Consider the following 13,945-nt stretch of genomic DNA (forward strand, 5'->3'; position numbering starts at 1 on the left):
AACATACTTGTGCTTTTCTTCGCCGTTGTACTAGGAGAATCTAAAATCCCTCCCAGTTCTGGAACACGCTGCTGCGGGCTCAGAAGCCTTAGTTATTCTGGAAGCAGCAAGAGGTTAATTTTAGGCCAAAATCTATTTATTCTTCTCTCAATGGCTTTCAAAGGAAAATGGAAAGTAATGCAATTCTCCACATCTGCATTGAGGAAGAACATGACGTTTCCCCTTCATTTCTCTAAAGGAAAGGCTGCTTAGGCAAGTGTCTAAGCCATGAAGATCCCCCACCCTCAATCTCACTCTCCTCTTAGTCCACTCTGTCTCATGTAAAGCAGAATCTTTGGAGGATACAGAGAGTAATTACAAATAAATACTGGGTTCTGCTGGCCCAGGGTATGCTGACTTTCTGCTCAGCCCATGGCGAGCCACCATGGCCAAAAACTCGTTCTCCACACCCCTCTACCCGCTTATCCCAGGCAGCATCCTGACCTGTGCCTGCAGGACACCTCTTGTGGGACTCAAGAAATATCTGATGACAGAGTGTATGAGAGACAGTGGGGACAGGGCAAGTGGGGAGTACAGGCTGCTCCCAGGACTGCTGGCTGCCTGTCCTGGGAACAGGGGCCTGGGATGCCACCCAAAACTCATCCGTGGGTGCAGAGCCATATGGTGGTTTTGAGTGGGCTTTAGTATTGAACGGCTGGATCTCAATCCTGATTCTTCCTGAGCCACTTCTTAGCTGGATGATCATGAACGAGTCATTTAACCTCTATCAGCTTCAATGTGCTCTTCCCTAAAACAGGGATAATAAGAGAGGATTATTCATGGGACTGCCAGGAGGATTAAGTGGGCTTCAAAAGTACTGAGCGTGGAGGTTGGCAAACAGCAAGTGCTCAATGAGTATTGACCAGTAAGTAAGCACTCAGCAGGTAGTAGCTGTTGCTGCTGCTCCTGTTATTTGGAAGTGGTTTTTGTCTTCTAATTCTTGCCGAATTATCTTCTCACTGCACCACATCAATGGCACAATGGGTCAGGGCAGCTACCTCCAGTGCCCCGTAGGCTCAGATTCACTAACAATTAGAAGGACCTGTTCCTAGAGTTACCCATTAGTGGACAGGAGAACCCACAGTCCACCCATTAGGGTGAGAGTTCCCACAGCCATCCTGTCTCCCCGGCCACAGCAGCACCCTTCTCCCAGCAGCACCCTTCCCTTGGCAGCCTCACACCTGGCTGCTAGGAGGTCACGTGGCTCATGAGCTAAGCCCAGATCTGGGAGCTGGGAGTTTCCTCACCCATGCACTGACCGTCTCTATGACTCTAGGCACATCACCTCATCTGCCTGCAATGGGAAGGGTTGGACTGAGGTACCATGGTGCTGCCTACTAAGGAAGAAAGAGGGCACCAGTCTAGAAAGCATCTGGAGACAGCAGAAGGAAGCACCAGCTCGTGACTAGCATGGAGGCATTGCAGAAATACACAGTGCAGGGCCAGGTGCAGTGGCTCACACCTGTAATCCCAGCACTTTGGGAGGCAGAGATGGGAGGATTGCTGGAGCCCAGAATCTCAAGACCAGCCTGGGCAACATAGTGAGACCCCATCTTTACAAAAAATATACGAAATTAGCTGGGTGTGGTGGTGTGCACCTATAATCCCAGCTATTTGGGGGTCCGAGGTGAGAGGATCACTTGAGCACTGGAGGTCAAGGCTGCAGTGAGTCATGATCACACCACCACACCAACTGGGCAACAGAGCGAGACCCTGTCTCTTAAAAAAGGAAGAAGAGGGCCGGGCACGGTGGCTCAAGTCTGTAATCCCAGCACTTTGGGAGGCCGAGACGGGTGGATCACGAGGTCAGGAGATGGAGACCATCCTGGCTAACACGGTGAAACCCCGTCTCTACTAAAAAATACAAAAAACTAGCCGGGCGAGGTGGCGGGCGCCTGTAGTCCCAGCCACTCGGGAGGCTGAGCCAGGAGAATGGCGTAAACCCAGGAGGCGGAGCTTGCAGTGAGCCGAGATCCGGCCACTGCACTCCAGCCTGGGCGACAGAGCGAGACTCCGTCTCAAAAAATAAATAAATAAATAAATAAATAAATAAATAAATAAATAAATAAAGGAAGAAGAAAGAGGAATATGCAGTGCCCCATGGCCAGTTTCCTGCCAAGGGTGAAGGGAAGTGGCATTGTAACAAGAGAATTTTAAAACAATCATAAAATCAATCATAAAAGCTACTAAGAGTCAGTCTATTATTTATTATCACCATGTTCCAGCAATTCTAGACGAGGTCAGTGATAACACATCTGGGGACTGGTGAGGGCAATCACTCCCATTGTCCTCCACCTTGGTGTGCCATCACCTGGGGGCCACAGCCTCCCACCTATCCGATTCATGCATTCCCTAAAATGCTCTACCCCAGGGCCGAGCCCTCTTTGCCAAAATCATATTACTTTTATCTCTGCTCTGGCTGCTGAATGCTCCCCACCCTAGCTCACTAAGATCACCTCTAGCTGGGAGCCCTCAACCCTCTTGGGCTCTTGATGTTCCTTTCATCTTTACTTCCTGACTGTGCCCACTCCCTGCTCTGTACCTGGCATGGAAACTGGGAAAGTTTCCAGAATCAAAATGGAGTCACTTGTGTTAAAAAACCTTAACAAGGCCGGACATCAGGGCTCACGCCTGTAATCCCAGCACTTTGGGATGCCAAGGCGGGTGGATCACCCGAGGTCAGGAGTTCAGGATCAGCCTGGCTTTCTGCCCATGGACGCCGTGGAAGAAGCATCCTTCAAGTCTCTCTTCTCCTTGCCGTCATCTCTAAGTCAGAGTCTCCTAAATCGCCCGAACAGCTGAGGAAGCTCTTCATTGGAAGGTTGAGCTTTGAAACAACCGATGACAGCCTGAGGAGCCATTCTGAGCAATGGGGAACGTTCCCGGACGTGTGGTAATGAGAGATCCAAACACCAAGCACTTCAGGGCCTTTGGTTCGTCACATATGCCACCGTGGCGGAGGTGGATGCGCCATGAACGCAAGGCCACACAAGGTGGACGGAAGAGTTGTGGAACCAAAGACAGCTGTCTCAAGAGAAGATTCTCAAAGACCAGGTGCCCACTTAACTGTGAAAAAGATATTTGTTGGTGGCATTAAAGAAGACACAGAAGAACATCACCTAAGAGATTATTTTGAACAGTCTGGAAAAATTGAAGTGATCGAAATCATGACTGACTGAGGCAGTGGCAAGAAAAGGGGCTTTGCCTCTGACACCTTTGACGACCACAACTCTGTGGATATGACTGTCATTCAGAAATGCTATACTGTGAATGGCCACAGCTGTGAAGTTAGGAAAACCCTGTCAAAGCAAGAGATGGTGAGTGCTTCATCCAGCCAGAGGTCGAAGTGGTTCTGGAAACTTTGGTGGTGGTCGTGGAGGTGGTTTCTGTGGGACCTTGGTCATGGAGGAAACCTCAGTGGTCGTGGCAGCTTTGGTGGCAGCCATCGTGGTGGTGGTGAATGTGGTGGCAGTGGGGATGGCTATAAGGGATTTGGTAATGATAGAAGCAATTTTGGAGGAGGTGGAAGCTACAATGATTTTGGCAATTACAACAATCAGTCTTCAAATTTTGGACCCGTGAAAGGAGGAAATTGTGGAGACAGAAGCTCTGGCCCCTATGGCAGTGGAGGCCAATACTTTGCAAAACCGTGAAACCAAGGGGCTATGGAGGTTCCAGCAGCAGCAGTAGCTATGGCAGTGGCAGAAGATTTTAATTAGGGAACAAGGCTTAGCAGGAGAGGAGAGTCAGAGAAGTGACCAGGGAAGCTACAGGTTACAACAGATTTGTGAACTCAGTCAAGCACAGTGGTGGCAGGGCCTCGCTGCTACAAAGAAGACATGTTTTAGACAAACACACATATGTATGGGCAAAAACTGGAGGACCCTATTTGTGACTAATTGTACAACAGGTTAGTTTCTGTTCTGTGAAAAGTGTAAAGCATTCCAACAAAGGGTTTTAATGTAGTTTTTTTTGCACCCATGCTGTTGATTGCTAAACGTAATAGTCTGATCGTGGCACTGAATAAATGTCTTTTTTTTTTTTAATGTGCTGTGTAAAGTTAGTATACTCTGAAGCCATCTTGGTAAATTTCTCCAACAGTGTGAAGTTAGAATTCCTTCAGGGTGATGCCAGGTTGTGTTTGGAATTTATATACAACCTGTTTGGGTGGAGAAGCCATTGTCTTCGGAAACCTTGGTGTAGTTGAAATGATAGTTACTATTGTGACCTGAAGTTCACTATTAAAAGGGATTATCCAAGCAAAATCATGGACTTATTGGTTATAAAAGTGATTGTTGTTAGGGCCAGGCGCGGTGGCTCAAGCCTGTAATCCCAGCACTTTGGGAGGCCGAGACGGGTGGATCACGAGGTCAGGAGATCGAGACCATCCTGGCTAACACGGTGAAACCCCATCTCTACTAAAAAAATACAAAAAAACTAGCCGGGCGATGTGGCGGGTGCCTGTAGTCCCAGTTACTCAGGAGGCTGAGGCAGGAGAATGGCATAAACCTGGGAGGCGGAGCTTGCAGTGACCTGAGATCTGGCCACTGCACTCCAGCCCGGGCTACAGAGCAAGACTCCGTCTCAAAAAATAAAAAAATAAAAAATAAAATAAAAGTGATTGTTGGCACATCCTATGCAATATATCTAAATTGAATAATGGTACCAGATAAAATTATAGATGGGAGTGAAGCTTGTGTATCATCCATTATCATGTGTAATCAATAAATGATTTAATTCTCTTGAATGAAAAAAAAAAAAAAGATCAGCCTGGCCAACATGGTGAAACCTCGTCCACTAAAAATACAAAAAAAAAAAAAAAAAAAAAAAAATTAGCGGAGCATGGTGGCCCATGCTTGTAATCCCAGCTACTCAGGAGGCTGAGAAACTCACTGCAGGGATGGGAGAGGTGGACAGCACCTCTCCCAGGATTTTTTTCTTTAAGAGACAGAGCCTTGTTCTGTCACCCAGGCTGGAGTGCAGTGGCACCATCATGGCTCACTGCAGCCTCAATCCCCTGGGCTCAAGCAATCCTCCCATCTCAGCCTCCTGAGTAGCTAGGACTACAGGTGCACACGACCATGCCTGGTTAACTTTTTAATTTTTTGTAGAGATGTGGGTGTGGGGGTCTCACTATGTTGCCCAGGATGGTCTCAAACTTCTGGTCGCAAGCAATCCTTCTGCCTCCGCCTCGCGAAATGCTGTGTTTGGATTATTATTATTTTGGTAGAGAAGAGCTACCAGCTAGGCTTAGGGAACGCCTGCACCCCGGGACGTCATCCTGGGATTCCTGTCTTGAGTTGTGTAAATCTGGGGCAACAATGAGTAAACTATGAGGTGGGGGAGGTCGAACTTTAGAGGCTTCTGCCCTTGTCTACTGCTGCCTACTTCCTCCTTCACCAGAGCACCTGCCATCCCACTCTCAGCAAAGTTCATCTCAAAGAGGCTGAGACAAGCTGAATCCACAAAGGAAATCTCAATTGTAAGAATCAACAAACTTTTTCTGTGAAGGCCAGAGAGTAAATATTGTAGGCTTTGCAGGGCATGCGGGCCACATCACAACTACTCAACTCTACGATGCAGCGAAAGTAGCCGTAGACAATATATGAGGGGAGCCATGTTTCAATAAAACTTTATTTATACAAACAGACAGTTTTCAGATTTAGCCCACAGGGTGCAGTTTGCCGATTTCCACTCCAATGGGACATTTCAGCTGCTGTGGCCCACCACAGAGCACCATACAGAGAAGTTTGTACCAAGACTCTGCCCTCGAGCCCCTTCTAATCTACACGTTTATGAAAGATGAATATGTATAGGACAGGGGAACATGTAAAAATATTCTTTCATATCATCACAGCTATTCCATTCACTCCTAGAGGGTTTGCCCCGCACTCGCTGTGTGCCAGGCACTGTGCTTGGCCCGCGGGAAGGTAGAGATGAAGCTCCCACGCTGCCCCGGGAGTGCCCCACTCCCTCTGCAGCTGTGTGAACAAGGCTCTGGCCTTCTCTCCAGGAATACCAAAGGGAACACGGAGACCAGAGGGCAAAGGAAGAACTGCAAGAAGGGAGCGCCTGAATCACCCGCACACCTGCCGTCCTCAGCCCTCCAGTGTGACTTTGGATGAGTTACGAACTCTAAATCTCATCTTCTCCTCCTACTTGAAGAAACAGTGCTTATCCCCAAGAATTGTTACAAAGCTTAAAGGACACATTTGCAAAGCACAGCGCCTGACACATGTTAGATGCTTACTAAATGATACTTTTCTTTCCTTATCTATGAAAGAAAAAAAATATACTTCCCAATGGGGCCGTGCAAGATGGATCACACCTATAATCCCAGCTTTTGGGAGGCCAGGGTGGAAGGACCACTTGAACCTAGGAGTTCAAGAGCAGCCTAAGCAGCATAGCAAGACCCTGTCTCAAAAAAAAAATTTTTTTTTAATTTAAAAATAATTTTTAAAAAAATTTTTAAACTTTCTGATGAACACTACTCCTGACCATTCCATGCAATTCTGAGTAATGTTATTCCCTCTAGGGCAAGAATAAAGCACCCCAAAATGCCAAAATTCATTCATTTATTCATTCATTCATGTATTCATCCTACAAATATATAATTCACACCTACTATGTAAGTAGACACCCTCCAAAAAGCCTGGAGGTCTGTCCTCTGAGTTTACAACATAATAGAGTGATAAACTAAAAAAAAAATAAAAATAGACAAGTTAATAATTACAAAAATGGTAATTGTTTTGAAGGAAGCGTGCAGGGAAAGATTTGTATGTACATGTGCGCATGTGTACATACATACACACGTGTAATGTGCTGCACAACGTACGTACCACACTCAGATCAAGGTATCAGACATTCCCACCACCCCAGCAAAGTCCCTCATGCCATTCTCAGGCATTAACCCTACCAGAGACAACTACTGCTCTAAATTCCGTGATCACCAGTGAATTTTGTCTGTGGCTGAACTTCGTGGTAATGGAATTACACTGTGTGCAGTCTTGTGTGCCCGGCTTCTTTCAGTCAACGTTATGTTTATGAGGTTCATTGGTTCATTCTGTTTGTGGAACAGTAGTTCATTCTTTTTTATTACTGTCTATACCATAATGTATCTATTCTCCTATTGATGAGCATTTGGCTTGCCTCCACTTTTTGGTTATTAAAAATAGAGCTATTGGCCGGGGTCGGTGACTCATGCCTCTAATCCCAGCACTTTAGGAGCCCAAAGTGGGTGGGTGCCCTGAGGTCGGGAGTTCAAGTCCAGCCTGGCCAACATGGTGAAACGCCTCTGTCGCTCAGGCTGGAGTGCAGTGGCGCGATCTTGACTCACTGCAACCTCACCTCCTGGATTCAAGCGATTCTCCTGCCTCAGTCTCCCCAAGTAGCTGGGACTACAGGCATGTGCCACCACGACCAGCTAAATTTTTTTGTATTTTTAGTACAGACGAGGTTTCACCATGTTGGCCAGGCTGGTCTTGAACTCTTGACGTCAGGTGATCCACCTGCCTTGGTTTCCCAAAGCGCTGGGATTACAGGCGTGAGCCCCGTGCCCGGCCAAAAATGTTTTTTCATTTCCATTTATCCAACAATTCCTGCTGTTTTGCATACCTGCCACTAAATGTCTTCCCCTTTCCTGTTCTCTACTTCTTTTGTGGGACCCACTTGAAGCCTCCCTTGTGGACTGTGACTCTTTCCTGCCACCAGGTGGCAGACTTTGCCTGCTCTGCCACCTCTCCTGCCCTTAGCAAAACTGCTCTGGGTCGGTGGGAGATGGAGGTGGACAAGCTGATGGAGTCCTGTGTCTTTTCTGAAGTCCTGCTTGGCAATCAATTGCTTCCTTTCCTTTTTGGTCCTCATGGTCAGCACAATGCTTTGGGCAGAGTCAGCATTCAATAACAAGCAAAGCAGACACAGTTTTGATTTGTAAGCTAAAGTTCTAGAGGCCTATTGCAGAACAACGTGTGTCTATGTAACATGACTGAACCGTACTCCCAAAAGTGGTTATGATGGTAAATGTCATGTTACATTTTTGCAGCACAATTAAAAGTAAAAACTAAAAAGTAGGCCAGGCGCGGTGGCTCATGCCTGTAATCCCAGCACTTTGGGAGGCCGAGGTGGGCAGATCACCTGAGGTTGGGAGTTCGAGACCAGCCTGACCAACATGGAGAAACCCCGTCTCTACTAAAAATACAAAAATTAGCTGAACGTGGTGGCGTGTGCCTGTAATCCCAGCTACTCAGGAGGCTGAGGCAGGAGAATCGCTTGAACCTGGGAGGTGGAGGTTGCAGTGAGCTGAGATCGCACCATCGCACTCCAGCCTGGGCAACAAGAGCGAAACGGCGTCTCAATAAATAAATAAATAAATAAATCAGTCAGTCAGGCCTTTCTTTACCCAACCCCAACCCCAAGGTGGCACTCATCATCATGTCCTTATACCTCCTCTGTCATCATTGCTATCAAAAATAATAACAATAATACACAATTTAAAAGCAAAGTAGATTAATGGACTAGGCACGGAGGCTCATGCCTCTAATTCCAGCTCTTTGGGAGGCCAAGGCAAGTGGATCACCCGAGGTCAGGAGTTCGAGAGCAGCCTGGCCAACATGGTGAAACCCCATCTCTGCTAAAAATACAAAAATTAACCAGGCATGGTGGCCCGCACCTATAATCCCAGCTACTTGGGAGGCTGAGGCAGGAGAATCTCCTGAACCCAGGAGGCGGAGGTTGCAGTGAGCTGAGATCGTACCATTGCACTACAGCCTGGGCAACAGACCGAGGCTCGTCTCAAATAAATAAATAAATAAATAAATGCAGAGTAGATGAATGAAGGCAAAGCCTCTCTTTGTGCAGTTTCTCTACGAGAATGTCCACTCTCCAAATGCTCTGTGATCTGTTTGCAGAACGTGACAGTTTACAACAATAAAGGCATAAGAGGTTACAGCTGTGGCCTTCCTCACATAGCAAGGGGGAGCTAGGGCCCACATAAATATTCAAACCAAGGAGCACAGCAATGGGTGCCCTAATAGTGGGATGGGGGAGGCTGAGAACTGGGTGAGCACTGGGTGAGGTCGTCCCAGGGGGCACTCCTGCCACTGCTGGGTCCGACCCAGGAAAGCAGCCCCTGCTGTGGGCCCCTGAGAAGGCTGCCAGGAGGCCGAGCTGCCCATGACAGCTCCCTCGCCTGCGAACACACACACATGCCTGGAGACGGATCTGGCAAGGCCACCTCTGAAGATGAGCAAACTGAGGCCCAGAGAGGTGAAGGAATATTGCCAGGACCACACTGTGAGGGAGACCAGAAACCGCGCGGGATCCCAGGTCTTCCGAGGGGCAGCCCAGTGCCCCATGCACCACACCTTGTGCATTTAAGGAAGGAAGCTGGCAAAAACAATGGGTGGAAATCAATTTCTGACCACTTAGAAAGTGGAAATCCTTAGCAAAGATAAGTTGATAAGATGTATCAGTTGGGTTTAATTCTGTAAAAAGTTGTACATTCAAAATGTATGTAAAAGGAAAGACACAAATTTGGAAAACAAGGCAGGTGGAGGCAAAACAAAAATATTGATAATAATCAGTGAAGAGAACAGCACCATGCTGGCCCAGTGACTCACGGCTATAACCGAAGCAATCTGGGAGGCTGAGAAGGGCAGATCACTTGAATCTAGGAGTTCAAGGCCAGCCTGGGCAACATAGAGAGACCACCCCTATCTCTTCAAAAAATAAAAACAGCTGGGGCCAGGTGCAGTGGCTCACACCGGTAATCCCAGCACTTTGGGAGGCAGAGGTGGGCAGATCACTTGAGGTCAGGAGTTCAAGACCAGCCTGGCCAACATGGTGAAATCCCCCCACTAAAAATATAAAAATTAGCCAGGTGTGGTGGTGTGTGCCTGTAATCTCAGCTACTTGGGAGACTGAGGCAGGAGAATGGCTTGAACCTGGGAGGCAGAGGTTGCAGTGAGCCAGGATCGTACCACTGCACTGCAGCCTGGGTGAGAGTGAGACTCTGTCTCAAAAAAAAAAAAAAAAAAAATGTAGCCAGATGTGGTGGTGCACACCTGTGGTCCCAGCTACTCCAGACGCTGAGGTTGAGGTGGGAGGATCACTTGACCCCAGGAAGTAGAGGCTGCAGTAAGCCGAGATTGCACCATTGCACTCCAGCCTGGGTGAGAGTGAGACCTCTTAAAAAAAAAAGAAAAGAGTACTAAGAGAACAGCACTGAAAGATGTTAGAGACTTGGATGCAGTCAGCCTCAATGTGTCACTTACTAGCTACATGACATTAGGGAAGGTACGGAACTTTCTGAACTTCAGTTAGTCACTGGTAAACAAAAATAATAATTGCACAATACAGCATGAGGAAGTTAATGCAGTTAACACAGTATCTGGTACCTCATATGAGCTCAATAGATGTTGAGTGCATCTGATTCTATTCGTTGATAAGAATTGATAGCACGTGTCAGAACTGCCCCCAGATTCTATTTGACAAGATAGAATTAATCAAAAATCCAAGCTTTGCCGAGGTCTAGATAGAAAATTTGCAAACTGCATAGGGCTTCCCTCAAAGAGCAACAAATCACAGAAGCACATGCAGAGCAAGGCCAAGTGTTTACAGTGCTGAACGCCCTTTCAGTCCTTTTCATCTTCCATAGGCTGCATGATAGTGTGTCTTCCAAGATGCGTGCTCACATCCAAACACTGAGGAACTCATTCAAAACGTTAGCTCGACAACATTAGCACGAAGCCTACAAACCCCCGACCCCCGCCAGCCCCACCCCCACCGACATTTCAACCAAACTCCTGTTCTCCCTTCCTGATTTTCTAACAATGCACAGGCCCTGCCCTCGAGCCACCCACCCACTGCCTCCCCAGCGATGGGCACTCCCAGACAAGACCCAGGCTTTCCTCCCTGCGGCGCCAGCCTGGGAAACGCAGACAGAGCACGGGCCCTGATGGCCCCTCCGCCGGCTCCCCCAGCCCTTCCCTTCCCTGGCACCAAAACAGATGACTTCATCTGAGGGACACAGCTCCTATCAGCCAGCCAGGCCTCCGGAACGGGAGCGGAAGGGAGCATCGAGGCTGGCCTCTGCTCTGGTTACTTTGGCACAGGATGGGGCTCTGTGGAGTGTCAGCCACAGCCTTCAAATCACAGGAGCCACAGCCTTGCTCCAGGGTCCCTGCCACTCGGGGCCAGCACTGCCCCTGCACGTGGCTGTCTCTCCCAGCCTGACCTCCTCCCTCCTCCACACTGCGCTGGAACAGATGACAGAGGAGCCTCCTTTTCTGAGTTCTCGTTCCCCGTCCTGAGCCCCCAGGCTGCTGACCACAGTCCTTGCATTTGGTCCATGTTGAGAGTCTCAGTGCAGTCCAGTCATTTTTAATCCAGAGCAGGAATTAAAGCCTCAATCACCGTCTAGATCCGGGTGCCCATCCTCCTGGTCCTCAGCCCCCTTCCTTGATGGCACCATATGTGACTACGGAGGGGCCCGCAGGGAGTGTGGGGAGAGGTGCTCAGGCAGACAATGGCCCCAGGGAAACGGCCACATCCTGCCTGGCATGTCACTGCACTGGTGGCTTCACTGTTGGTCTTTTTCCAGCCTGGTCCAATGCTTTACAAATACCAGTTGCTGCCCTGGACGGAACGGAGCCTGTGCTGTCACCCGTAAGAGGTCACGCACTGGAGTTGGGCTTGGGTTTCCCACAGCCACGTGAGCTTGCACCAAGTTACCTAACCTCGCTGGACCTCAGGGCCTCATCTGTAAAACAGAGACATAGCTGTTACCGTCTCCACACATTGTTGTAATAATTACTACTTTGTGCCCAGTGTGTAGTAAGCACTCAATAAATGCAAGCTTTTTGTTTTGTTCTGTTTTGTTTTAAATAGAGTCAGGGTCTCCCTCTATTGCCCAGGCTGGAGTGCAGTGGCACGATCATAGCTCACTGCAGCCTTGACCTCCATGAGTTACTTTCATTCCCTGGGTCTGTCTGGTGGTGAGGGTTTCTGTGATGTATGGTGGCCTTGGTAGGGTAGTCAGCTTAAGCCTGGCTTTCTCAGTTCGACTGCACCACCCTTAGAGTGTACAAGCCGGGGCTCTGTGACCCCCAGGGCAGCCGCAGACTGCCACGTGCTGGATCATGGGTTTCACATGTCCTTCTCTGTTTCAGCCTGGGATGGGACACATTGCAATTCCTGGTGCCCAGTCAGATCAGAATCACTAGATGGAGAAACAGACTTTGTTCAACATCAGAAGAGAACTAGGCCTGGCGTGGTGGCTCACACCTGTAATCCCAGTACTTAGGGAGGCCGAAGCAGGTGGATCACTTGAGGCCAGGAGTTGGAGACCAGCCTGGCCAAAATGGCGAAACCCCATCTCTATTAAAATTACAAAAAATTAGCCAAGCATGGTGGCACATTCCTGTAGTCCCAGCTGCTTGGGAGGCTGAGGCATGAGAATTGCTTGAATCAGGGAGGCGGAGGTTGCAGTGAGCCAAGATTGTGCCGTCCTGGGTGACAGAGTGAGACTCCGTCTCAAAAAACAAACAAACAAGCAAACAAACAAAAACCAGAAGAGAACTGCATCGTACCTCTTTTGCACCCAGAGTGGCAGGTGCCAATGGATGGAAAATGCCTTTCCCTTCTCAAAGCTCCCCAAGTCAATGTTCTCGCCCAGATGCCACTCCCTGGGAGCTACTTCGTGTGCCTCTCAGGGCACCAGAGGCCAGTTTGCTCTGTTGAGCCTTTGTGCAGACTCTGAGTGACTCTCATTCACCTCTTTGTGGCTGGGAATCACCTCCAGGGTAGAGCCTGCTCCTGTCTCTCAAAGGCTGGATGTGAGATGGAGGTCAGGGGTAACCCCAGGAGCAGGAAGGGCCGTGGACCCTGTTTCTCATCAGATTTCATGTTTTTACCCATCTTCTGCCTGCCTCTGAGGGATGCTTGCATGTGCATTGGGCTCTCCTGTCTCTCCACCTGACTAGCCTGCGTTCCCTGCCCCACCACAGCTCCGTAGATGGGGAGGGTGCTTCTGGGTCTCCATCTTGTGCTTGTGAACACAGGAAGGAGAGAGCCAGTGACCACCCCCGCCAAGCAGCTTGTTCCAGAACGAGATCAGGGCCTTCTGGTTCTGGTTTTGGAGAGGAGCCCCAGTGTCCGGCCAGCTACCCCAAGAGAGGATGCTCACTCTGTCGCTAGAGTGGCAGCTGAGTAAGGTCCCAGAGGGCTGGCCTCTGCGCCTCTCTCTGCACGGCCTGGGAGCCGTGGTCAGCGATGACCTGCAGAGATCCCCGCTGAAGCCGTGGAGGCCCTGCCATGCGCTGAGCACTGGGGAAGACCCCAGGCACCTACGTGCCCCGATAAGGGAAGACCCTCCAGGCCAGCAGTCTTCATGAGATGCCTTTTTTTTTTTTTTTTTTTTTTTTTGAGATGGAATCTCGCTCTGTCGCCCAGGCTGGAGTGAGGTGGTGTGATCTCGACTCACTGCAAGCTCCGCCTCCCGGGTTCACGCCATTCTCCTGCCTCAGCCTCCCGAGTAGCTGGGACTACAGGCTCCTGCCACCTCACCTGGCTAATTTTTTGTATTTTTAGTAGAGACAGGGTTTCACCGTGTTAGCCAGGATGGTCTTGATCTCCTGACCTCGTGATCCGCCCACCTCAGCCTCCCAAAGTGCTGGGATGACAGGCGTGAGCCACTGCGCCCGGCCGAGATGCCATTTTTTAATGGTGAGAATAAGTGTTGGCGAGAGTGCCCATCAACAGACACTGCCACACCTTACCGGGAATAGCGAACCTGGAACAAACCTTTTGGGATGTAACTGGACTCCACATCTCTAAACACTTAAAATCCAGGTCCCAAAGGCACTGCCAGTATTCTCCTTGACCCTCCCTTCTTATTTCAAACCTCATG

The 13,945-nt window shown here is 49.1% G+C and overlaps 1 pseudogene; it reads left to right on the top strand.

Moving 5' to 3' along the window:
* The first annotated feature begins 1,019 nt into the window (after positions 1-1,019).
* Positions 1,020-13,249, top strand: LOC116418807 (annotated as a pseudogene).
* The last annotated feature ends 696 nt before the right edge of the window (positions 13,250-13,945 follow it).

Source organism: Piliocolobus tephrosceles, chromosome 1 (assembly GCF_002776525.5).
Source record: "Piliocolobus tephrosceles isolate RC106 chromosome 1, ASM277652v3, whole genome shotgun sequence".
Classification (NCBI taxonomy): domain Eukaryota; kingdom Metazoa; phylum Chordata; class Mammalia; order Primates; family Cercopithecidae; genus Piliocolobus; species Piliocolobus tephrosceles.